This window comes from Saccopteryx leptura, chromosome 3 (assembly GCF_036850995.1).
Source record: "Saccopteryx leptura isolate mSacLep1 chromosome 3, mSacLep1_pri_phased_curated, whole genome shotgun sequence".
NCBI lineage: Eukaryota > Metazoa > Chordata > Mammalia > Chiroptera > Emballonuridae > Saccopteryx > Saccopteryx leptura.
The window spans coordinates 362984852-363008983 of NC_089505.1; positions in this window are offsets into that span (position 1 = coordinate 362984852).

Below are 24132 nucleotides of genomic sequence, written 5' to 3' on the forward strand. Positions count from 1 at the left end.
CTGCAGCCTCGGGGATCCAGGACTTTCTGAGGACACGGGATTTCCCCAAGAGTTCTCACTTTCGAACCTACAGTCGTGCGCTGTGCCTCCAGTGTCTGAGGAACAGTGTGATGACCCGGCAGGGCCCTGGGCTGCGGCTCAGAGATTTCTGTTCTTGTTCCAGCTCTGCCATGGCCACCTTCTGGACGCGGGACACATCCCTCACCTCGGTGTCTCTGCTTCTGCTCCTGTAAAAGGAGCATCACGTCAACCATGATGCCTCTCTGCCAGCGCTGCTGCCAGGATTAAATCAGAGTGAATGTGCTCTGAAAACAAAAGGTGGAAATTAAGGAAGAAGGAAAGAAGAAAGGGACAGAGGGAAGGAGGGAAGAGAGGAAGGCTGGTGGAAGGTCTGTCTGGACCTCACAGACATCAGCCTACGGAGGTCACTGACTTGGGAGCAGAGACGGAGTGAGTAAACCAGTTCCTGCTTTCTCTCTCTCCCCTGCATAATAGCAGACGATCAATATTAGTCAGCCCTAATGATTACCTTGTTGTTATTCCTTGTCATCGATATTCAATAACAATAATTGCCATTATATTGTATACCCTCTATAACACTAATAATAGCAAAAACAATCCTTTATTTTAGAATATTACTTAACAGTTATAAAATGTTTTCCATTTATTAACTTATTTAATTGCAAAATAACCCTATTAGATGGTCAGGAACGTGATTATGACCCTTACTTTAAATAAGCAAATTGGGATTCAGAGAAATGAAATGATCTCTGAGACCTACCCAGGTTAAAAAAGAAAATTAAAGCAGGACTAGAAGCCAGACCTTCAGACTCCTTTACAGCTGTCCTTTCCCAAATGAAAAAGTTATGCCATCATCTCCTCCTGGATTGAATAAACCCCACCTCATGGTACGGAGCACAGGAATACCCACGAAGCACTCTTAGACTATACAATCTTAATTCTCTGGATTTTTGTAAAGGTTAGAGGATATTTATATGCATATAAATATAAAGGATATTTATAAACTGAAAAGTGCTGGATAAATGTAAGACATTGTCCCATTGTTCTTATTTCAACTGTCTCACATGCCTAAGGCACAGCACAAGTCTTTACAATACTGAGGAGTTTGGGTTAACTGACCCATTGTTTGTCTGTGGATTTCACATTTGTCAAGTAGGAGAGAAACCAGACTTCATGGAGCAATTAAGCCATCGTAAGCCAGGTCAAAGAAGATGTTTTGTTAGAAGAGATGGGAGCCAGACATATCCAGCTACATGTAAATTATACATGTGTCTGCTTCAGAGATTGTATCACCACTCTTTGTTCAGCTTGACCCTAACCCCACAGACTCAACTCCTGCTTGGGCCAATCCCCTTCACTTCCACAGTTTTAGCCAATAGGGCAATTTCCTGTGCCTGTTAGGGAGTCTGGTCAACTTGACCTGGGCCAAGCAATTTATCGGTTTTTATTTAAAGGTAGATCATTTGTTTTCCTCAATAAGAATGTCTAATTCATGGAAAACCTTCAACAAGAAGAAGATTACATTCTACTCACAAAAACTAAAACAACAAGCACTGACCTTTAGGGACGCACATGAGGTGCCATAGTGGAAAGAACATGGCTTTTCCCATCAAAGAGACCAAGTTTCTGTTCCCAGTCCTGCACGATAAACTCCAAGATCAAAGTATGTTACATAAGAGCTATTTTTTTTGTGTGTGCAATGCTTACTATGTTCTTGGGTCTGTTTTACTCCTTTACCAAGCTAATTTCACAATGTCCTCATTTAATTATGCACTTGTTCCTTAAATATTTAGTGAGCAACTACTAATGCAGAAAGCCCTGGACCGATAGCATTGAGCCCGGAACTTACAATTCATTTAGGAAGACACATACTGAACAAGAAATTACAGGTATGGTCAGCATCAGTAGGGAGAAGTTCAGAATTCTGTGGAACCATGAAATAGAGGTACCTGGTCCAGTTCACCATCCGGGAAAGATCTAAGGCAGCGGTTCTCAACCTGTGGGTCGCGACCCCGGAAATGGGCCAGGCCAAGAAAAGTGGAATGAGGGAGGGGCAGGGCATTCCTGGTGAAGGGAGAAGAAAATGTGATGGTTGTGTGATGATAAGAAAGAGTATGTGGCCCATTTGAGATACTGAAAAAAGTCCAGAATGACTGAAGCATGAAAAAGAGGGAACAGGACAGGCGACAGGGCTGGCATGGCGGGTGGAAACAAAGCTTTGTTAAGCTTATGAAGAATTTTGAATTTTATCTTCAGAGCCATAGAAAACCATAAAAAGCTTGTAAATGAGGGATTTATAGGATTATATTTGAGATTTTAAAAGTTCCCTCTGGCTTCAAGAAAAGAATGGTTTTGAGGCAGGGTGAGCAGGAGACAATGCAAGGTGACCAGAAGTGAGTAGGTAGACCATGGACAGAAATGGTGGGGTAGAGAGAAGCAGACGCGCTCGAAAAATGTTTGGTGCATAAGCAACAGGACTTGGCTGATGGTGTGAGGAATGAGAAAAAGCTCTAAAGAAGAGGCAAAAGTAGCGCCCAAGGGTCAGACTTGATCCATCGGATGATTGGTGGTTCCAGTTATGAAGGTAGACTAGACTGCAGAGGTAACAGGGTCTTAATGGAAGGAAAAGGGAGACCTGTAGACATGAGGGAAGAAAACCAAAGCTAAGTCAAGATTGTATCACTCAGGTTGTCCAGCAGTTGCATGGGTGCATGGCAAAGCTAAGATTTAATTAGACAGTCCAACTTCAAAGCCTTAGCATTTTGCCTTGGAGCATTGTCTCTGCTGACCTCCTGAGCGTCGGTTTCCTCATCTGCAACACAGATACAGGAATGCCAGCTTTGTGGGTGATTATTAATATTATTTATTTAAATTACATTGTTTTTCTAGGAGGGACTCTCCCACTACCTGGAGCTGCTTTAATAACTTCCCAAATTAATGGTGTCCAATCGCCAACACAGAGCAAGATGTCCAAAGATACCAGAAAAATTACAATTTGTGTTGAGAACAGAGGGCAGCATTTCTAGGTACACTCTGCTCCCTCTGGCCATGTTGTACATTAATCCCTTGAATACACTACGGCGTTCAGAAGTCCCTACTTGGCTACTGGAGGACAGACAGGAGTCTTGCTCCCTTCTGTATCCTCAAGGCTTGTTAAAGTAGCTGGTAAGTAGGTGACAATTCATACGACTTTGTTAACTAAATCCCTCCCTTCTGTAGAGCTCCAGAATCTCTTCAAACAGCAGAGCCTGTATTGTCATCATATCATAATACATTGTACGGTATCATTCACTTTACAGAAGGCAGAGAAGTAAGCGAGTGTCAATTATCACTACAAAGTGAATTATTTGTCCTTCACGCATTATCAGATCTCCAGATACTCATCTATTTTATTTGTTCTAAAGAAGTCAGTGAAGAGCTGCCGGCGGTGCCAGTGTCTTACAGCAGAAGAGTAGGTTGCTGTCAGAACCCAGTTCCTGTCTCCTCACTGCCTCCCACTTCCAGGATTAAAGCGAACAGAACAAAAGGCGGCTTATATTGTCAAAGAAATCCATCATTCTACAATTTACTGAGCTCCACGGCCATGGCTTACAGATCTCATTTTTGGGTGGGAGGGGAGGAGCAGGGAGAGAGAGAAAGCCACGAGGCCCGTGGATCGCGGTAGGTCCTTGGTGATTGTGTATTCTGCAAATGAATCATCAGATACTCTCAGGGTTTCTTTCCAATGTCACGGTAAGCAGGGAGACTCCATCAGACCCTGGACTGATGATGCCCACTTTGGTCAGGCTCTGGGCTAGTGTCTGGGTGTTCCACGCCCCACACCTTTCCAGGGAGTCGAAAAGTAACCAAGACCTGACCTCCAGCTTAGTTCTGATGCTTGACCATTTTTCTCTGCATTTCTGTTTCTCTCATTTCCTCAAATGCCAGCCTGTGAAAAGCCATTGGTGTTTTCCTCTTGTGCTCTAGATACCTGATATTAGTTTATTTTCTTGAAAAACAATTTTTTTTATTGTGGTAAGAACCAAAATATGAAATCTACCTACTTAAAAATTTAAGTGCACACTATAGTATGGGTAAGCACAGGCTCAATGTTAACAGCAAATCCCTAGAACTCATTCCTTTTGCATATGTGATATTTTATTCGCACTGAAGAGCACTGAAGAAGGTTATATAAGAGAATGGGGACTGGAGGACACGAGTTTCTCTTCCATCGTGTGTGCCCTAGGACACAGGCTTGCTCACTCCCTTTAGCTTGAGTTTCTTCGAAGACAATAGGAGTATAATGATCACTTCCCTGCCTGCCTCACCTGGTATGATGAAAGTCATATGAGACCACATTTGGCTTCACAAATATTATTACTACATATTTAAGCACTCTGAGGTGCTACAATGCTAGCGTGTTAGAAATATTTACATATTGGGAGGAATAACAGTATAGATCAAAAGTCAAAAACTGGTGACTCATGGGAATCACCCAGCCACTAGATGTGTTTGATTTGGCCTGCATGGTGTTTTTATATACTGAGGCCAGCACTTAAAAAGAAGGAGAATTGATATTTTAAAAGAAAAAAAATAAAACAATTCTAGTTTATCTTGAAAACTAAAGATCTAGCAACACAGATTCTGCTTTTCCCAAGGGGAACGTTTGGCCAGAGCTGAGTAACACCTGCTCTTTTGGGAAAATCCTGAGCTCTATAGCTCACTGCAGTTCCCACCTGTCACACAGGTCCATGTGCATTTACACACACCTGTTTGGCTCTTTGTCAGTTAATTGCCTGGATCTCGTAGCCATTTTTCTTGTGCCCCTCTGGTGTAGCTAAAACAGAGCAAGAAAATCCGAGATTCAAATCCTGGCTTTTCCATTTAATACGTAGGTAACTGTAGACAAGTATTTAACCCGTCTGAAATTCTCAGTCTTCTCACTTTGCACACGGACACCAAGTTATCTAATAGGTAGAGTTTGTGAGCTTTAGATAAAGTGTTCATACAGTGTCAGTCACATCGTCATTAAGAGAGGTCATATTATTTGAAATGGAATTCATACTGGAAGAAAATTATAACAAAAGGAAGGTATTTCTAATGGTAGAAATTTAGGCATTGGGGAAAAGATGTTTTCAGATACAGCAATTTCAATATATAGGACCTGAGCGTTATGGAGGACAGTATAGCAGCTACTAGAATATTAGTGATTAATACAAATAAATAATGATGTGTCACAATTGCCAGACTGTCTTTGACAGCCCTCAATTTACAAACGGTGATTACACTGGCCTCAGTGTGTGTGTGTGTGTGTGTGTGTGTGTGTGTGTGCGTGTTTTTTTCCAGCTCTTCTGTTTTCCCATGTGTTGTGCTCTCCTCAATCTTGCCGAGTCTTATGCATCTTCAAAATCCAGTTTGCATGTCCATTTTCTGAGAAGTCTCCTCTGACACCTTCAGGTTAGATTAGCTGCTCCATCTTCTGTGGCTCCCTGGCACTGGAATGTTCTTCTATCACTAACAATAATGGCACTGAGTACTATTTTTTTTTTTTTACTATGTATCTCACTCAGTATTGTGAGGCCCTCAAGGGCAAAAATGGCATCTGTAATGAATAATTTTATGTGTCAAATTAGTTAGACCATAGTACCTATATATGGTCAGATATTATTCTAGATGTCTCCATGAAAGTATGTTTTTGATGACATAACATTTAAATTAGCTGACTTTCAGTGAGGTAGATTATCCTCCAAAATGTGGGTGGGCTTCATCCAATCAGTCAGAAGCCTTAAGAGAAAACAATGACCTCACTAAGCAAGAAGGAATTCTGCTTCTGGACTGAAACTATAAATCCTTCCCTGGGTTTCCAGCCTGCCAGCCTACTCTGCCAATTTTGGGCTTCTCAGCTTCTACAATCTTGTGAGCCAATTGCTTAAAATAAAATTCTTTCTCTTTCTTTCTGACTCTAAAACAATGTCCTATTAACCTTCATTCTCCTACATCAGTGGCATAAGCAGGCAGTGAGGAGTTGTAGAATGAGTGAGCAAACAAATTAATATGTGAATGAATGATATTATGAGAAGATTTTTTAAATTATATACATAAAAGGTTAGGTGGGTTCACCTCCAAGGTCTCTTTTGACTTTAAAAGTTGTGATTCTATTCCTATCCACTTAGCAGAATAGCTTTCTTCTCTGAAATCACAGAAAATTTAGGCAATCTCAAGGACAGAGATATCTAAATGCTAAATTCACCTTTTCAAGTACAGTGCCTGATACTTAGTAGTTACTCAGTGCACGAGTCAACTGAATTAGGTCAGATGGTGTTGAATGATTCCTGAAGTCTATCTGTAAGTGTTCTACAGGGGCCTCTCATACGCCTCAGGTTTACTAAGAAATGATGACCTGTTTTGCTCATTTGCCATATTTTCATAATTTTTAATGTATCATACTGATTTTCATAGAACATTTTTAATAAAATTCTTTCCAAAGTTTCTCAATGCCAACCACTAGTAATAAATGTTAAAATAGATCACGGCCAATTTGGAGGTTATTTTTCTTTTAATTAGTTGAATGGTGATTAAATTGGTGAAAAAAACTCCAACTGTCTAAATGGGAAAGTTCAAACTTAAAAAAATGACGTGGGCAATGTAGTTTCCATTTGCTTACTGTATTAGTAATTATAAAAATCTTGACTATTTCATGACATTTAAACAACTGAGCTATATAAGGTAGCATGGTTAACCTTACTCTGTGAGTCACGAAACTGAGATCCAGAGGTAGTAATAACTAACACAGACCATGTTTACTATGTACTGGACATGGTTTGACATGTTTTAAATATATGAGCTCATTAATCTCTGGGACTATCACAAAAGTCAGGGGCTATTACTTTCCTCATTAAAGATGGGAAAACCAAAGAGCAGAAAGGTTAGGCGGTCTGTCTGTGATGGATCATCTTATATGTGGACCCAACCGGACCAGAGAGTGCCCGGAGATCTGGCTGCGCGTTGTGTCCGGGTGTGTCTGGGAAAGTGTTCCCACATGACATCAGCATTGGAACCAGGGGATGGAATGAAGCACACAGCCCACCTACCCCCCACATTGTGGATGAGTCTCATTCAATCCTTTGAGGGTCTCAACAGAACAAAAAGACAGAGGAAGGAAAAAGTGGACTTTTTTCCACCTGACAATGCGGGGACATTGGTCTTCTCCGGCCCTCACACTGAGACTTACACCATCAGTGCCCCTGGTTCATCAGGCCCTCCGACTCAGGCCGGATTACACAACCCATTACCCAGCTTGCGGATGGCAGATGGTAGGACTTCTCTTAATAGGATCTGGATCTCATTGGTTCTGTTCCCCTGGAGAACCCTGACTAATACACTGCCCAGGGTCAGACGCTCAAAGTCACAGGGCTAGCCAATTTGGGGCCACAACTCAAACCAGATCCGTCAAGTCCAAAATCTGTCTCCCCCTGCATCGAGCTGCCCCCAGGTCACTTTATCACTCATGAAATGCCCATTCAAAAGGCCTGTGGCAGCTACTGGGCTTGATTTGCATTTTCCCTCAGACTAGATACCTTGGAAGAGTCGATAGGAAACCCCTTCCCTATTAAGTCCCCTTAGACAGAAGAAGCACAAAGTCTATCTTCTCTCTTTTATTCGCCATATTTGTATGAGCATCATGGTTCTCTGGCCATGGACTGAGAACCCTGAGCCCCAGTCAGTACAGGGACATTGAAAAGGGAGAAAATGCAGAGTTCAGTCCAGGCTTCTCAGCGAAAGGACACTAACAAGTGGGTGTCAGTGTCTCCTGCACTGAGGGTCTCAGTTACCATAGGATTTGACAGCTTAACTTCAAATGATTTGGCAGTTTTAACTGAAAGGCATGTTAGTTTTTGGTTAAAAAAAAAAAAAAAATCCAAAAGAAAAAAAAAACTTTCTAGGTTTAAGGAATATTCTTTCTCCGTGAGACCATTGAAAGTCTAAAATATTTCCCAGCAAGATCCATTTGTTCAGCTATTAATATACTTTATTATTTTTCCACCATGGCAAGAGCCTAGTTGTTCCTCTAGTCGTATTTCTCTTCAATGGAAAAAAGAAATCATTATCATTTCAGGCATCAAAAATCCTATTTTCCTTCAAATGAACAGAAAATGGAAGCAAAAACAGGCTTTGTGATGTGAAAAAAAAAACAAACAGAACCCAAACTGAGCATGTAGGCTTAGCCCTATCTCAGTTTTCCCACCTATAAAACTGAATTAAAAATCAGAAAAGAAGGTTTAGAAAATGCAACTGACCCTGAATAAAATTAACATCAAGTACTTAGAGCAAATGACCTTTACTTAATTTTAAAGATTAATTTTGACCTTCAACTGTTGATCAACAATCTTATGTTATATATCAGAATCTTTAGAATACATGTATCTTTAACGCTGTTCTCCCCCAGCTAGACTGCAAGTTCCATGAAGCTGAGGGAGGTTACGGCTGGTTCCCGGGAAACTAGAAGTCTGACGGACACCCCCAGAGCTCTGGGGGCCACTACCATCCTCGCCCTCAGAAAGAGGGCCTTGGCGTCAAGGAATCCAGGGTCTTGTCAGCCAGGCAGAGGGAGGTTGCAAAAATCAACCTCAAGTGTCACTTTCTGAATCATCTGCCCACGGTCTGGGCCCTTCCATCTCTGTTTGCCCTTGGATACTCAGGCCCTGGCTGGGTCTGCAGCTGGCTCGCATGTCAGGGCATCCTGACATAGCAATCACTCTGGCATCCCAAGAACTCTGCCTGCCCCATCTGGGAGCTTCCCAAAGCAGCAAGCTTCTAGCTGTCTGTGCGCTGGAGGAGCAAGATCAGCCACAAACAAAGCTTCAGCACAAGGCGGGCAGTGTGAGCCCACCCATGCCGGCCCGGATCCAGCTGGAGACACCGCTGGGCACACACCTCTGGTCGGGCTCCTCTGAAGCACCCGGTCTGCAGGCCAACCGCAGGGTGACTGCGGCAGTGAGGGTGGAGGGAGGGAACCCGGAGACATGGCAAAGGGAGCAGACTGGGGGAGGGGCACAGAAACGTCTGTGCAGAAAAAGACTGTAGTGCTGGAGGTCTACCAGTGGATTCTCATCCCAGCTCTCTTTGTTTCTCTCTTCGTCTTGCCACAGTGCCCTTCCAGAGCATGCTCTCTCCCCTCCCCCACCACCCACCCATCCCCCACAGTTTATCCCCTTCCCCGGCCAAGTTTCATCTCTCTGCCAGCAAACCCGGCGGAAGACGCGGCCTCTCTGTGCCAGGACGACTCCATGCTGATGCCAGGGCCAGACTTCGAGAGCACTCGGTCTCCTAAGACCTGTTACAGGCAAAGGCGCTTGTTCAATTAAGGGAAGGCCACCCTGGCAAAGCCCCAAGTACTCCAGCCTCCCCCTCCCCCTCCAGACTTTGATGCTCTGATGATCCTATTGTCAGATCAATAGCCCATCTGCTCCTTGGAGGCGCCTAAGCCATCCTGCGCTAAATTAAAACAGATAGGATCAATCCGCGGTTAATTTCTCCCAACCAAACAATTTATCTCTCTTTTGGATGCTCCTGGAGGGTGAATTATATAATCCTGACACACCATTAGAGCTCCCTGACTAAAGAAAGTCCTGCTCCAGTGCCCACCTGTTCTCTTTATCAGCAGTTCTGTGGCATGACAAAGCCGGAGATTTACCTGAGAGCCACCCAGACCTGGCGTGAACCTTGCCAAGTCTCTGCCAGGGCACCGCAGAGAGGGGCAAGGGTCTGAATACCAGTGCATGTTAATCACCTTAGAGGAGGACTTGAACCCAAATGTGATAAGCTGAGCATAAGCTTCTATTTCTGAATAATCAATTGCCATCATTGGTATTTTCGCCACGTAAGATAAAAAAATCAGGACACCTATACCAAAATGGCAATGGAGACACAGGCTTTAAATCTAAGTGGGAACAAACTGGAGGTAGGGGATATAGACATATACAGTCATAATAATAGGTATTATTAATAATAATACTGTCAGGCACTTATATATACTAACCCACATTCTGCTAGATGCTGTGAAACTGAGGCTTAGGAAAACTAAGTGACCTGCAATGTCACAAAATGCATAGACGGTACAGTCGGGGCTTATTACCAGCAGGCGTGCACAGAGAGCACCCTGCTATTTGTTAGAATGTTGGGGTAGTCCCATATTGGTTGATTAAGAGCAGCAACGCCTAAGCCCCTGAGTGTTTCCTCCATATAATCCAGCATACTCGCCCTAAGTCCCTAAACCTGGACGCCTGGTGCTCCCTTATAATGCAGTAACTCAAGAGGTAACACAATGTATCAGAACAGCTCCAGGATGCTGCCCAGTGGTTAGGGCCAGCATCCATGACAGTTGTTAACATTTTTATTAATGCCAGGGTTTGTTCCCAGGGATGCCTGACTTGCAAACACATACTCTGAACCACACTTCTCTTGTTCCCAAGAGGACAGAGGAGCAATGGAAGGAAGTCTGGAAGATGCAAAGGAAGGGAGGAGGATGGATCTGGTAGAGCATTCGTGAGGTCAGACCGGCCCACCAGTGGTTCAGCCCTCTGGGAAGGGTTTCTGCAATGGGGTAAGTATAATAATAACCAATACCTATTGATCACTTGCACTGGTCTGGCTCTGTTTGAGCCCTAACTATTATTATTCCATTTGATCTTCTTGGAAAAGATATTGCTGTAGTGTCTGATGAAGAAAGAAGTACAAATGAGGAGAGGTACTATCCTCCAGATGCACAAAGAGGTTGAGTAACTTGTCCAATGTCACAGAATTAATAAGAATGGTGCCAAGGGTCAAAGTCAGGCTATTAGGCTTCAGAGGCTGGGCTGCCAGCCAGTTTACCATCTTGCTTTCCAGAAGGAAGAAAGAAACAGGAAAGAAAGTCCCTCACAGAGTAAAAGCACAGGCAAGGGGGTTGTTTCAGGGACTTGTTCCTGGTATCGGCATCAAGGCTACTTGCCCTCAGCACAAGGATGTGTGCAGAACAGTGACTATAATGGGGAGAGCAAAACTGTTGACACCAAGATTCTTTGGACGGTTAGAGCAATACTGTGGGAGGTGATGTTGGCTGTAATTGTCTACCCACAATCCATTTCTCTTTATTCTAGAAACACCACCTTGACTTCCATTTGATATGCCATCTTTTCTATACTCCCAGTAAGTAATATGGCCACGATGCAGCCAATCAGAGTAACCTTCCCCCGGCTTAGTTTAGTGAGTGTGCATGAGGGACAGATTCTTGGAACATCATTTGGAGCAGCTGGATCCAGCTCTACCTGAACCAGATGCTCTGAACTTTTCAGGTAAGGAAGTCTTTCTTTTGATTAAGAGGAACCGAATTGGATTTTTTGTCATTTAAAGTAGAAAGAGTTCTGTATTATACAACTATAGACTCCACAGAGGGGAAAATTAAAACAGCCAAGACCAGTTTGTTAAGATCAAAACAACTTGATGAGGAACACCGCTCATGAGACAGCCCCCAAAACAGGCTTTATTTTTATCAAACTCTGGCCAGTCTACCAGGCTGATTTGGCACAAGAAATACCCTTCATCACCATCTGAAATGGTAAAATAGCCTTAACTTATCATCTTTGGAAAAGCTTTAAAAGGAAAAAAATGACCAACTTTTTTAATGGAGAAAAAGGAAGGGAGAAGGACAGAGATTGAGCTCCCAGACTAGGACCATGAAGCAGCAGGATCCCATAGCCAGTGTACTGGGAAAGTCTAAAGGTGCTTTGCAACAGGATCCCATAGCCAGTGTACTGGGAGAGTCCAAAGGTGCTTTACAGCAGGATCCCATAGCCAGTGTACTGGGAAAATCCAGAGGTGCTTTGCAGCAGGATCCCATAGCCAGTGTACTGGGAAAATCCAGAGGTGCTTTGCAGCAGGATCCCATAGCCAGTGTACTGGGAAAATCCAAAGGTGCTTTGTAGCAGGATCCCATAGCCAGTGTACTGGGAAAGTCCAGAGGTGCTTTGCAGCAGGATCCCATAGCCAGTGTACTGGGAAAATCCAGAGGTGCTTTCCAGCTGTGTGGTGTTATCCTGGATCAGCCTGGCCCAGTTGGGAAAACAGATGTTCACAAAGACAGTTAATACGGGGAATTGGTTAAAAAGTTATTGGAGGATTGACTAATCAAAACTTGGAAATGATAATACAATGAAACTACCGCAGAAAGAGCCTACATTGATACTGATTGAAGGGAAGAGTTTGGGGTTACCAGGAGCCAGAAGCTCAGAGAAGCAGGTGCAGGGAACAGGGACTATTTGGACTGCCTGGGGAGGGAGTGGTGCGTGGTAGTTTCTTTCCCTCCTGAGCTTAGAGGAAGGGCTTATAGATGTGAATTTCAGCCCCACAGGAAGGATGCTACCAGGCTTCCTCTGAGGAGTGCAACGAAGCAGTGAAAGAGGCTGGAAACTGAATTAACTGTTGCTACTGGGAGAAAGGAGTTTCTGAGAGAGCATGGATAGGATCTGTGACAAACAGAAAGAAGCAAGTCCCCATACCCTCCTCCTGCCTTCCCGTTTCTCTCTAGGGCCCCTGTTGGGAGAAACTAACACAGAGCCAGCAGCAAAAGGAGAAATAAAATTTGCAGATTCCAAACTTCGCAAGCAGATTATGAAATTATGTTTATCTGAGACCTATGTATTTTTATTGATCAATGTCACCCCATTAAATTTAATTTTATAAATCAAAACAAGAAAAGAATATGGAATTATGAGCTTCTAGCTGAGAGTCAGTGGTTTAAAAATCAACCTATTTCTACTCATCCAAAAACAGTCTGCCAAGTAAGGTTGTAGAACTCTTCTGAAAACCATTGTATTCGATAAAATCATGATGATGATAATGTCTATTGAGTATTTGATCTATGAAAAGACCTATGCTGTGTGTAAAACACAGAATAGTTTGTTAATCCTCACAACCCTAGTGCAGATACTATCATGATTTTTATTTTATGCACAAGAAAACTGAGGTCAGTAATATTTTCAAGGTCACTCCAACTTCAGCCTTTTAACCCTTAGCCGACATACCTAACCATTACATATACCTCGTCTAATTCTCCTCTTCTAGGAAGCCTTTCCAAAGCGCCATTGCCCACTAGGTTTTATTTCTCCTTCCTCCATATTCTTTCATATCCCCATTTAAATTATTGTACCTGTCACTTGTGGAATTTGCTTAAATAAAGTCAGCCCAGCCTTTAAGACCCATGTCCTCTCCTTTTTGGGAGACTGCACACGTGTACACATAGACTTCTTGAGTAACATGATTGAAGGCTTTATTTTATAAACCCTCCTCTTTGTCTCTATCTCTAGGCACTATATTGGGTGCTCTGAACTTTATATGGACTACAGAAAATACATACACGTAATCAGCCTTGGAAATGTTCAAGAAACACCCATGCCCCACATTGAACATCAGCAAAGCCAAAGAGGAGCTTGGGTTCTCTCAATCCTTCTGTCTAACTGAGTTGCTCTCAGACAGACTGAGTGATGTGCCCAGTTATCTCAACCATAAGACAAGGGGAGAATCTTAGTCAACTCTACCCAAATCCCAGTAGGAAAAAGCTCTTTGGCTTACTCTGTGGTTTCTTTCTTTTATGTGTCCCAAATCACAACTTCTCCTCAGATCAGAAGCAGGGGATCTGAAGGTGTGAGTGGCCAGTGCCTGATCTTGCAGGGGTGTGGGCACTGGATACAGCACACATGTGGCTGGAGACCCAGTTGACCCTGAGAAGGCAGTGGTTTGGTTATTCTGGATGCCATAGGCACGTATCTAACATCTCAGGTGAGCCTATCTCGTGGTGAGCTATAAAATTACCACAGGAAAACCTGGCCGATAGATCTCCATGACCTCCAACCAATTCATTCAAGGTCACAGAGACCAATACATCATTTAGACAAGCCATTGACCTCCATGCCCCTCGGTCTGACCCTCTCTGGCACAATGCCATTATTATTGATGATTATGGTGACCCTAGAGAATCTCAGACTGAAGGTGAGATTCTGGGTTCTAGGCCTGCATTCAAACCTACTCCCTGACCCTGACCCTGGGAAATCTCTTCCCATCTCTGAACTTTCCCATGCATAAAAAAAAGGAAATTCTTAAACCAGTTCTATTTATTTAACTTACTTTGACTTAATGACCATGGGGGATAAAAATACAAATATAAATGCCTTTGTCCCTTAAGAACAAAAAAATCCCACTGTTATAGACAAGAGTTATGTACATGGAACTGTTGATAGTGGGATTGTGATCCCTCAGGCCCTGAAGGAACTCCTATTTAGACAGGGAGACAATCTAGAATCCTCGAGCAGAAGACTTCAGCCCAAAGTCATAACATAGGAAATTTTGGACTCCAAGCCACCTCTCCAGATGGCCAGTGCTGCACAATTTATTCTACAGTCACTGCTTCTAGACACACATGTCAGAGTCCAATGACAATGCTCTGTCATGCACCAAGTCCCTTCTCATAATCATACCCAAAACTGTAGGGCAACAAACATATAAGCAATGTTTATTAATTTAGTGAATATTTATTAAGTGATGACTTGATTTGAATTGTGCTTTAAATACAAACAGCCAAAAATATAGCCCGTACTTAATCAAAATTCTGTGTTTGGGGCACTGACCATCAGCTTGGCTCTCTGTGGTTGTATAATCATTTGCTTGTTTGTGAGAGTTTGAATTATAGTAGCCACAAAGAATGTGGGATTTTTGTTAGTGCCAAGCTAATGTCCTTGGTGATAGTGGAAAGGTAGTTAACTCCCTGGTTCTTTTAATTTCTCTTGGAATTTAATTACAAAACTGTTCTAGAAATCCAAGCTAGGTAATGATACCAAGTGTTTGGAGTTGATGAATAAAAGCCAAGCTGGTCCAATCACTGGACCAAATCCTACTGCTTGCAGTGAGGACACAGTTGTCTCAGAAAGCAACCGTGGGGGTGGGGGGGAGAGGAGCCCCTATTTACCAGGTCCTGGAAAAGTCAGAGGCACTAGGCAGGCATGCCTTGTCCTGATGTTCTCCCCACGTCAGCTGTCTCTGTGTTCTCTTTCCAACTCACAGTTCACAATCAGTCATTTATTCTTTCAACAAGATTTTGTGAGTGTCTAGTATGTGCCAAGCACTATTTCAGGACTGGGAACACTGTGGTGAGCCAAGGAGACTATCTCCAACTTCCAAGACTCTTATGTTCCTTGGGTTTGTGTGTGTGTGTGTGTGTGTGTGTTGTTTTTTTTTTGTTTTTTTTTTTACTTTATTTACTTCATAAGGAGAGAGACGGGAACATCAATCTGTTCCTGTATGTGCCCCAGCCGTGGATCAAACTGGCAACCTCTTTGACTCAGGACAATGCTCTAACCAACCGAGCTATCCAGCCAGGGCTATGTTCTTGTATTACCTCTGGGAAGCCCTGGACGCCCTGCCTTTCCTTAGAACAAAGACCGTCCTTCTGCCCTTGGGTCCCCTGTGCTACTATGGGACTCACCTTGAACAGCCCCTTTCATATAGTATTTTTATTGTCTTCTGTGTCTTTCTCTCTTTAAAACCTGGATTAGCTCAAGGACACATACATACCAAGATTTCTCTGTATCCCTCATACCTAACATAAAACCTGTCATAGAAAAGGCACTCAGTCCTTGCCTTAAGCATCTAATTTATTTATTTTTATTTTAATTCTCCCTGCTGTGATTAGACCAGCCTAAACCCATCAGCCTATGTACCCTCACCTGCCAAGAACATCTGAGTGAAGCAGACAACAGGCTAATAACATTGTAGTCTTGGAAGCACACAATGCTTCAGTTATATAGTTAATTCACATGTATAATTTTGTGCCTTCTTCTTAAAACATAGAAAAGAAAGCTGTACAGAAAGAAACATGAATGACTCAATGGAGACAGGAAGCTACCCTTCATCCAAGGTGGAAGCTACAAAAGGAAGAGAGACATGTGGATAATTATAGACCACTAAGAGTCACATCCCCTCCCTCTAGTTCACCCTATGGTAGCCTGTCGCTTGGACAACAGCACCATGGGGTCTGTGCCCTCCCAGAAGGTGAAAATTGAAATTATGATGGCTACTAGGCAGGGAGGCCAGCTGGGAATGGACAGGGCTGTTGGCAGAGGCAGTTGCAATTGATAATATCAAAGATTTAGCAGAGAGGAGAGGTAGGAGGCTGTCCCACAGGAAGTACCTTTTCCGCCTCACATCCCCACGTGGAAAAGGGAATACTGTCGAGGGTAGGAGACTAAGTGGACAGATGGGTTGTCCCGAATGTTCCAAGTCAATATTGGCTTCTATCAAATTCTTGATAAACTCTTGGTTACAACACTAAGGTATATGTTTTGTCCTTTACTTCAGATCATTTTAGCAGGGATGAGGAAGAGGAATTATGCCCCCAATGAATCGCCCGTGCCTTGTGCCACCTGGAGATATAGGAGAACAGTGGCAGGGATCTAGGTGTTAAATGCATAACAGTCCTATCAGCTAGGTAGTACCTGGCCTCGTTTAAAAACGAGAGGAGGGAAATTGGTAGGTGTTAGTATCTTGCCCAAAAGCACACACAACTTGCAATGCAAGAGCCAACACCAACCTAGGATGACTAAACTCAGACTTCACCTTCTCCACACCACAGTCCCTGAGCAATCTTTGTCAGCTTCCACATTCCACAAACATTTATTAAGAGATTCCTCTCTGGAACTTTGAACTTGGGGGGGGGGGGTGTTAAAAGAAACAGAAACCACGGACATCCCTTCCTTCTTAATCAGTGCGCGCACCCAGAGCGTTAACGTTCACCTCCCTGTTAAGTGAAACTCCCCAGCATCTTCGTTCGCAGACAACAAAGATTGATACAATACACCCAAAAAAATAAAATTTTTAAAAAAAAGGCTTCAACCGGCTGTCAGAACTTTAATTAAAACACTTATAGATCAACTGCACTGCAGCAAATTGTCTGTGCCACTGTTACTATAGCAAGACGGATGTTCGCTGGGAAAACAGGCCAAGGACTCTCCCCTGGACTAATGTGTAATTTCATAGCCATTGATTTTTTACTTTGGAAATTCTCCCCTGGCTCCTGGGAACTGGACCTTGTTCTGGGTGACCTGGCAGCAATGTTACTTTTTTTTTTCCTTTTTATGGAAGTAGAAGACAATTTCCTAGGCCCATTCATATTTTATCTTCATTGCCCTGACTCGAAACCAAACCGAAGCCATGGGAGGTTGTGGAGAGTCTCGGGCAGAGGCTTCCGAGGGTCAGAGGCACAGAGCAGGGGGTTTGAATCAGGAGGAGGAAAGTGGACAAAGCAGAGAAAGACCAGAGCAAGGAAATGAAGAAGAAATGAGGGAGAGAACTAGGAAAGGTGGGTTGAATGTCTTCCTAAGACTGAAAAGAGACTCATTTCAATTACTACACCAGGTAAAAAGTTATTACAAATTAACTGGAGGACATTTTCTAAATCATTTATCAAGTTCACTGAACAGTATTCATGCAAGTAATGGCTTATGGGTGACCTCTCCTGTCCCTGAGCCCAGATGGGATTAAGGGAACAATAATAACTCATCGCTCACTCTCCTGCCTCCTTCACTTGCCTCACACTTCAGCGCCAATTCAGAATGCCACCATTTGTGACTAAGAGACCCCAGCAGGAACCTCCAGTGGCTCTGGAACAAGTTTATCTCTGTTGCACTTGGCATGTCTGTGTTCTCACCCTTGCAGTTGCCCTCATCTGCAGTGGACGTGGAGCCAGCAGCGGGGTCCTCACCATTGCACCTGCCAGTGCCCCAGGAACGGAGGTGATGTCCTCAACAAGGGTGCTGCTTCCGAATGCTCCTGATGTTGCCAGAGTTCAGGGACTAGTGGAAGGAGTGTTCCATGTACGAGTGGATCACCAGGCAAAAAGAAATGCCTGCACCCACTCTGTTCACATTCCCTGCCACTTACCTTCAGACAGGTTCTTTCACATCTCCTCTCTTCCCTAATTGTAGAAGAGGGGTGAGAAGTACTGGGCTGGACGAGGAATGAATGAGGAGATAACGCACATGCACCAGGAACAGAGACGGCGCCCGACCTCCACGGGCGCTCCTAGCCTCCCTTGCCTTCTCTTCCAGGAATAAGAACACTGGACGTGGGGCAAAGACACTTGGTTTCCATTGTCTCACTGAAGGCCATAAGGACAGAGTCCCTCTAGCTTTTTCCTGGGTGCTCACGAGGCACTGAATGTGTGTGTGTCACCAGAATGCATATGGTGAAGCCCTAGTCCCCAATAGGAAGGTATTTGGAGGCGGGGCCTGTGGGAGGAGAAGCCTACTAATGGGATTAATGTCCTTGTTAGAAGACACAAGACTGAGTCTCCCAGCCACAGGATAGAGAGGGCAAGAAGGCGGCCATCTGTAAACCAGGAATAGGGCTCCCACCTGAACCTGGCCTTGCTGGAGCCCTGACCTCAGACTTCAGCGTCTCCAGAAAGGGAGAAATAAAGGTTTGTTGATTAACCACCCAGCCTATGGTATTCTGTCATAGTAGCCTGACATGACTTAGACAAGGTATCTCCATGGGACTCAAGGTTGGGGCAGGGACAGATTTATGCAAGGGACACCATGAGGACTTCTTATCCAAGGTCTCCCACAAACAGGCAAGGACAGTTTATACATGCAGATGCACACATGCACACGCATGCATACACACACACACACACACACACACACACACACACACACACACACACACACACATCACCTTCCTCCTTTAGTCCACAAAAAGAACAAATAAAGAAAGAGAAAAGAGAGCCTACAACGAACAAAACAAAGCGAACGTCATGCTAACTGTCCGGTACCGTCTGCACACGAGGCGTACCCAGAATTCCTGATTCTCGGGTCAGGCTCAAGGCTGCCTGTTGCAACATGAGCCGCCATCAGGCTAGAGCCAGGCTGCACCTGCATGGCGCCCTGAAGTCGTTACCCGTTCCAGTAAAGCTGAATGCCCACCCACACTGCCAGATGATTCAAACACACAGCCCTTCCTCCAACTGTGGGCTCTCCAGGTCATCGAACGCCTGTCTGCACTTCTGAGATGTGTAAACCCAGTACAAGCTCCTGCAGACATGAAGCAGCCAGCCAGGTGCACAAGGTGGACGGGGCCCGGGCCCAGACTCCACTAAGAGGCTGGTGTCGTGATGTAGCACCCGTATCGTAAGGAGAGCGCCCATTGCTGTATTGTTACCAGTCAGCAGTCAGAAAACCGAGGCACAGCCGGGTCAAGGTCATCCATGTCAAGGTCATCCATGTGGAAGTGGAGCTGGGCACAAACACTGATCTAAAGCCCATTGCTTGCCTCTTAGAAAAGAAGGAAGAATTTAGAAAGAGAATTTAGGGAGTCCATGCACTTGGCGGGGAATCTAATTACTTCTTCGTTTGCATTCATCGCTGACTGAAATTTGGCATTTTCTTAAAGCTTGAATGTAAGCAACAAACCACGGAACTATTAACAGTAACTGGAACTGTCATCAGTGAAAATCATAGGTATTTTCATATCACATTACCATGCTGCAAATGCCACAAATGCCATTTAAACTCATCACCACTTCGGAATTATGGTAGTTATGCAACTTGCTGCTAGGTCCTGTTATTTGATGTGTTTTTTAATGATGAAGCTCACAGGTTACCATAACACAAATCTTTTCTTTAATATGTTGATGACTGTATTTAAATATAATTGATTTTATTTTGAATGTTGTCATGCATATGGGCTAAGATAATACATATTATTTCACATTTATTATGATAAACCTTCCTGGAGACATTTAAAGATATTATTCTCAGAAGAGGTTCACAGGCATTGCCTAACTAGCAAAAAGATTCATGGGTCAAAAATAGTTTGGAACTCCTGAAGGAGAGAGTTTCTGCAGGAAGGACAGTTGGGGAAGGACACAGGGCTGGGGGGGACGCAGAGAGGTTGGGTGACGTGAGGTCAGGTGTGTCTGCATGTCGGTGGAAGCAAAGAACGACAGGCTTCTGAGGCTCGGTGGCACTAACTCCCCTCAAATTCTTAAATAGTACTCCGGTAGGAAGATAATAGAAAACATTTTCTTGTTGGGCCCACGCCTAGATGGTGTGGGCTATGCACTGCCCAGTCAGCAAGCCACAGCTACTGTTCAGAATTCTAAATAATGGACCTCTGGCAAAATAATTCTCCATGTTCAGCCCTTTCCAGCCCCCCAGGTGGCATTTGGGCTTTCTGTGTGCTCTCGTGTCAGTGACCAGCCTAGCTAAATTACTAGGTTTTATTAGTACTATTCAATAGATTTCAACCAGGATGTTAGCGCTTCATAAATGCTTGATGTTTGAACTGTCTCCAGAACCATTAGCATCTTAACTGAGGTCTCCGGTACCTTAAAGCCAGGGTCAGAATCTCAGACGCCATGCGCTAAAGGGATGGTGTGAGTGAGGATGAAACCAGTTGGCTTGGGATCCATTGGATACATTACGTGCACTCTGGGTTCACCCATGTCCTTGCCTGTTGCCCCCATTTTCTTCCGGACACTGAGTCTATGTGCCTCTATATTGGAATGACGACCGGTGTGTTTCCAGAGCTTCCCATTGAAACCAGAATCCCATGACTTTATGTAATACATCTTGATTCTTTTATGCTGTGAACCAAATTCAGCCAGCAGTGGAAAGGGTAACCTCTGGCTCCCTAATGCATGGACCGTGAGGACATTTCTAAGACTGAGGACAATTATTTGCACATTGGACTCCCTAGATCTCTCTTAAATACAATATCAGAACAGCATTTGACAAAGGTCTTTCACATGCACGATCATATATGCCCTTAGAGAGTTGGGACAAGTGTTAGAGGTTCCAATCTACAGGTTAAAAATTGAAGTCCTGAGAGGTTGCGTGATGAATTCAACAGTGGAGAGTGAGAAAGGACCTGAGTTGGTCTACATTTTCAGTCTCAGATGGCCTCACTACCTAAAACACCCCTGGGAGTGTCAAGTGAGAGCCTTCCTGGCTTGAGCTATCTGGTCTCTAACTCTCAGTGAGATACATTTAAATAGTTTGAAACAGGAGCCTTGGCAACCTGCAATTTTGGCATCTAGTACAATTGCTTCAACTGCCTCTAGTATTTGATGTTCTAATCAGTTGGTTTCATGCTTTTTAAATGTTCACCTACAATATGGGGCAAAAGCAGGTTTATAGTTGTTCATATGGAAAATACACAATAAATAATAAATAGAAGTACAAGAATAAATTCTGTTGCACATACTCGCAACTATAAACCTACTTCTGCCCCACCCTGGACGTCCTGGTGTGCGGTGAGATCTGAGAAGTATCATGGAACAACTCTGACTCTCCATTTGTTCAAAGATTTTTAACAGGTTGATCACATCAGCAGTGAGCTCTGGGTCCCTCCCCTGTCTCCTCCTTCTCAGAAATGTGGCCACCACTCGCTGGCTTCTCTGGAAATAGCCACTTGCCGTCCTGATAAATCTTAGGCTCCCTGTGTAACCCTCATGCATTTCCCATTTTCCCACCAAATTCCACTGTCCAAATTTGGACTCCCAACTTGACCACAGGCAGATACAGTATCACTTTGTGGGATTTTCCCAGCTTTTCCTTGCGTTATGGTTGCAAAGCCTGTAACACCAGCTGCGTCTGAGCCAGCCCTCCAAAAAAGGCAACTGTGCTCCTCAGAGAGTCACAGAGCAGACGCTGCTGCCAGCTCCACTCCTCCAACGGCCTTTTCAGGACTCCAGGGCCGCTTCCAGCTTTCCTCCCCACTCCCCCGGTGAATGATCGGGGCCCCTTCAAAGGCTCAGAATCCTTTTAAAAGGCCAAAGGAAAAAAACAATGCATACTTTCCTCTTTCATTTACTGGGACTCCATCTTTTTTTCCACCAACAAGACCTTATCATTCTTTCATTCATTTAATCAATACACATTTATAAATTGCTAACCATGTCTCAGGCATTTCTGTCAGGGGTTGGGAAAAAAACAAACTAAACGAGACAGGCAGCTATTTCTGCAGGGACTCATCAAACCACAAGGGAAGCAGAAATGGGATAATAGTAATATTAATACCCATCCACAGTCCTTTATCCCAAATTCTTGAGGCCAGAGGACTTGCAAAATTCAGAAATTTTCAGACCTTAGGAGACATATGTCATATATATATATATTGTATATTACATAGGACCCTGTTATCAAATCTAATTCACATATGATTTCCAAATAGCCTCATATCAGTTTGGGTCATATTTTGCCCCTCAATTTATTTGGGCTCCAAACTTACAATTTCAGAGACTGCTGGTTTAGGAATTACAGGTACAGGATTGAGGAACTCTAACAGCATTTATTTATTAAGTGTCTAACTATGTCCCAGGAAACTGACGTCCTAGCTCCTTTAAGCCTCTGAACAGCCCTTTAAAGCAACTACTGCTGCAGGATATCATTCTCTCTATTTTAGGAAAGGGAAGCTCAGGGTCACGGAGGTTAAGTAACTCTCAGAAGGTCGTGGAACAAGTAAATGGCAGGACTGGGACCCTTGTCTGTTGGTACCAGAAGCTGTGATGTTTCCATGATTCAAAGCCTCTGCCTCTCTTGGGGGCCACTTGGATTCCATCGAATGTCCCCTGGAAGCCCTCTCCACTTCCGGTTCCAAATGCCTCCCTGGTTTTCCCGAGGGGCCTCCACGGCACAATAAGCCCAGCCTCACCAGTTTGTTCGAAGTGACAAGCTCCCATTGACACCTTTTGGTTTTCTCTCAGTGCCTCACTGCAGAACATTTTGGGATCAGATGTATCTGGGTTTGAATTTCATTCCTGGCCCTAACAGGAGCTTCATAAAGTCACTTAACCTCTCTCTGGGAGTGTTTCCTCATCCTTAAAATGGAATAAAAGAATAGCCCATATGATTAGAGGTACTATGGGGATAAAATGAACTAATTTGCGTAGGGTGTTGAATTTGATGCCTAGAAAATAGAAAGTGCTTGACAAGGGGCAGCAGTTACTGGTGTGATTATTGTTACTTTTGTTATTATCATTACCGTCAAGTTATTGTCTGAATACATTCAATGCCTGAGGTAGCATACAAAGTGAATTAGAGATACCAGCATAAAGAAATCTATTTCAGGCCTGACCTGAGGTGACATGGTGGATAAAGCATTGACCTGGAACACTGAGGTAACTGGTTCGAAACCCTAGGCTTGCCTGGACAAGGCATATATGGGAGTTGATGCTTCCTGGTCCTCCCCACTTTACTCTGTCTCTTTCTTCACTCTAAACTGAATAAATAAAATCTTAAATAATAAAAAAAAGAAATCTATTCCCACTCAGGACCAGGCAGGCCCACCATCTTTTCTGAAGGAAGGCGGCCATATGATCCTCACTACTGTGAACCAGGCTGATCGGCTGAAAAACAGGCCCTGGACCCACAGAGAGTCGACTCTGTTGGCTTCTGGCTTTCTGAGTTCTCTCAGTACAAAGCACTTGCCCGAGAGAGATGACAATGTATTGAAGCCCTCAGACAGCCTTTGTGCAGGAAGTTTGGATGTGAGACGTGTGAGGGCAGAGCAGCTGGCTGTGGGGGCTAAAGCCGAAGTCGCTTCAACAGGAAGCAGAACCAGGGACAGCAGAACGTGTCAGGGAGCAGAGGGTCACTATGAGGGGCACAGAAGTGGCAGGAATGTATCTGTGACATTAGGAACGTGCAGAAAGAGAAAGCACTCCAGTTGAGTCGCCAAAATGCCGGAGTCGGGATTTGAACCAGGACCCTCTGAACTCCAGAATTGAGGCTCTTCACCTCGACACTGAGAGCCACAATCTCCCCCATGCCTCCTGGGACTGCCAAGTAACAGAGATGGGGGTGGGTGCCTGAGGACGCCGATGTCAAAGGAAACCGTGTGCAGCCTTCAAAAGGGGGCAGCGTCTAATGGGACAATGTGGGAACATGAGTCAACAGTGTCAGCTCTTCGGGCTTTCCAAGAGAAGCCAGAAATCCAGAAATGCATGGGAAAATGGCCATGCTTTAATATTTAACACGAATTCTGTTTTTTAAGGATTGTGCTGGCAAACACACATGCATGTACCCACACATGCATGCACACATG